Genomic DNA, 3,820 nt, shown 5'->3' with positions numbered 1-3,820 from the left:
TATATAATATATATTTATGTTATATATATTTATAATATAATATAATATTATATATAATAAATATTGCAATATAATTTTATAATAAAATATATAAATAATAAAAATAAAAAATTTATTTCATACTAAATTGATTTGTTTTATATTAAAAATAAAAAGGTAATGATTTAATTGTATGATTAAATGATTAAATGTAATGTTTAAATAAAAAAAATAAAGAAAAATTTTATTTGCAAAAATATTTGTATATATTTAAATTGTCAAGTTAAAATAACAATTGCAGTTGCAATATGCAAACAATCCATCCAATATAATAAAAATATCAATACAGAATGAAAAACAACAATAAAAAAAATATGATAAATTTTAGTAGAAATAAAAAAAAAGTAGAAATAAAAAATGGTATACATTATTAAAAAAAAAAAAATTTTTTACGTACTTTAAACACATATTTATTTAAAACATATTGTAAATAAACTCAGATAGTATTAAATCCAAAATATCAAATCCAATATTTAACTTTTTTTAAAAATTATTATTTTAATTATTTTAACTTGAATTTCTTAAATATTCTAGAATTTTTGTAACATAAAAATTTATTTTCCTTCAACACTTTACTCAAAATTTTTTAAATATTTAAAAGACAATCTATATTAAAATAAAAGTTTTATTTCCTAGCATTTATATATTTATATATTTTCATATTTCAAAATATATTGCAAAAGATTTTTATTAATTTATATATATTTTTCTATCATAAAAAAAATTGAATTTTATTCGTCATCTAATATTTTACAGATACAAAATATTAGAATACATGTACCAATTATTGCAAGTTTCTAATATATATTATAGTATTATTTTAAAAAAAAAGGAGAAAAAATGCTAATACTTTATACATAATAATTGATATTTTTTATATAACAAGAAAATATTTAATTTAATTTCTTATTATTTATTCCCTTACGCATATGATTACTTATGCCAAAGACTTAAATCTAAAAAAGATATGTTAATGATATCATAAAGTTACATTGCAATTCGATATAAATAAAAGTAAATATATACGAATGAGAATTGAAGACAAATGTAATCGGTAAAATCAGATACATATAACACGAATTCTCTCTCATTAATAGACACTTAAAATCTCGAAGCAAAAAATATATACGTTCCTTTATCAAAAATCTGATCGCAATATACAACTATATACAATATAATTATACAAAGTAAAGTTGCAACATATCAGAATAATAAAATAGCTTTCCTAGTCTGTGAATCTGCTCGCGTCAATGTGATGAATAATAATGAAAAAAAGTTTTCGATTCTTTAATCGATCAAGTTTTTTTTCGCAAAAGTAAAGCTTAAAGAGGCAATCGAGCTATCCATTACAAATAATTACAAATAGTACGATAGATTCTATTATCCACGAAAAAAGATAGTAAGAATCCTATTTGAATAGAATGGAATTTTCAATTCTTGCCATTTAAAATGTTTTAATTGTAAATAAATATCTTTCTTATTAACAATTTATTCGTCGTAGCTTTACAAAAATAATGTAATAAAAATATATAAATAATATAATAATAAATAATAATAAAATAATAATAATAATAATAAATATATAACAATAATAAAATTGATGAAATTGCAAAAAAACTTTCATCTTCAATGATTTCTAGATATGTTATAGAAGACGAAATTTTTCTATATATATCAAGGATCGGTCTTAATATATAAAAAAAAAATTATTACTATTATATATTTATTATATAATATACTATTATGATTTTTTTCTATACATATACATCTGTAATAAAATATGCATTAGTCATTATTATTATTGATATATTATTATTACCATATCATGATAGTTGATTCTTAAATGGATGAATTAAAATCATCATACTTCTTATAGTATGTTTTTAATATTTTCATACATGGGAATTTTTTCTATAATTTTTTTACAATTAAAAATAACATATGATTGTGAATATATAATATCAGAAAATCAAAAAGTAAATAATAAAAATCCAAGTAATCATATTAAAAAGTATAATGATATAATAGATTGTATAAAAATATATCTTCTCTTTCTATAAATGTTTTAATTTTTAAAATTTTAATTGGAATAATTTAAATATTTTTTACTCTTTTTACTTTGTTTTTTCTTGTAAATTTATTTATATTAAATAATAAAGTAAATAAGAAATTTTCACTATTGAAAATTATTTACTATAATTATTTAATATTAATTTTAATATTCAGTTCTAAATATTTTGAATACATTTAAAATAATAAATTTTACAAAAATCCATGGCAGATGGATAATAGCTTTACTATTTGTGATTTCTTTAAAATTTTTAAAACTTTTAAAACCATATTATTTAATAAAAATATTAATGATTAAAGAATCATTTAAAATTAAAATCTAATTTTGTATTAAAAAATTTGAAAAATTTATTTTTTTAATAGATATTTCTAAAATGGACTTTTAAATGCTTTTTATGTATCTTAAGTTTAATCATTTCCAAAATCAGATTATGATACAAAAAAAAAATATCTAGAAAATAGCTATAGAGAAATGTTCCCTTTCGCCACATTTTCTGAGGTCTTATTTTTTTTGAACATTAAGATAAGCTCTGTCCTATATATACTATTGTTTTTATTTTGTAATATGGATAAAGACATCTAAAGAAAAACAAGGATACAACATTAACGATGTGTATCGTAATATCGATTTAAATAATTGTACTCTTTAAATTGAAATAACAATTGAATTTACGTTAAAATATTATTTAATTAAGACATTGATTATATACTACTTTTTTAAATTCATTTTCAAATTTTTTCTAAACTATTTTCTAAATTTTTTAAAATATCTTAAATATAATAATGTTTTAAATAATTATTTTAAAATTATTGATAATTTTATTTTATGCATTTATCTTTTTATTAATTATTCTAATATATAACTAAATATTTAATTCTAAAGAAACTTTTTAATTTATAAACATTCTTGAGTTAATCTAAATTTTTTGATATTATTCAATATTTAATTTCAGTAATTTTCTATTAATGAATTAACATTAAACATACGATTACAGTGATTTAATTTGATTAAAAATTTTTTTATAAGAAAATATTTAAAAAGTTTTAAGTTTTATTTCATAATTTTGATCATTTAAAATGATATTTAATCAGGAATTATAAGAATCCATTTAACATTCTTTTAAAATAAACATATATCTAAATTTAATAAGCAAGAAATAATATCAATTGATCATTAATTAATCAAATTAGAATTAATCAAAATCTCAATCAAAACAAAATTGTTCGAAATTGTTATGATCAAAGATTCCACCTTATTAATAATAGATTCCATTAATAATATTACCTATTAATAATAAATGGATAAAATTCAGATTTTTTCTCTTGTCAAATATACAAACAAGTCAAATATACAATAAAAAATAATAATTTTTGTATGATGATTTTTAATATTGAATAAATATTTTTATAATTATTAAATGATACTAATAAAATTCATGAGAAAATTTATAGTAATTATTCTTATTTTCAATTATATATATATTCTATAATAAGCAAAAATTTATTATGAAGCTACGAAAGCAGAATATAAAAATCTTGAATCATACTTGTAAATGAATAGATAATTTAATAAATAAACAACATACATATATTTAAACATAATATATATATTTATATCTATATATATTTATTATATTTATTATATTATATATTTATTATATATTTATTAAATTTTTTTATTTTAAAGAAAATAATAAAATGTAAAAAAGTA

General features: G+C 16.2%; 1 protein-coding gene across 1 annotated transcript in view; it reads left to right on the top strand.

The window, feature by feature from the left end:
• LOC102682008 (CCR4-NOT transcription complex subunit 6-like) overlaps window positions 1-3,820 on the top strand; it is a 92,524-nt gene that overhangs the window by 74,445 nt on the left and 14,259 nt on the right. The gene's annotated exons all lie outside the window — the stretch shown is intronic.

This window comes from Apis dorsata, unplaced genomic scaffold (genome assembly GCF_000469605.1).
Source record: "Apis dorsata unplaced genomic scaffold, Apis dorsata 1.3 scaffold_887, whole genome shotgun sequence".
In the NCBI taxonomy this organism is placed as follows: domain Eukaryota; kingdom Metazoa; phylum Arthropoda; class Insecta; order Hymenoptera; family Apidae; genus Apis; species Apis dorsata.
The sequence above is the reverse complement of the archived record's forward strand: the minus strand, read 5'-3'. Positions and strand labels throughout refer to the sequence as shown.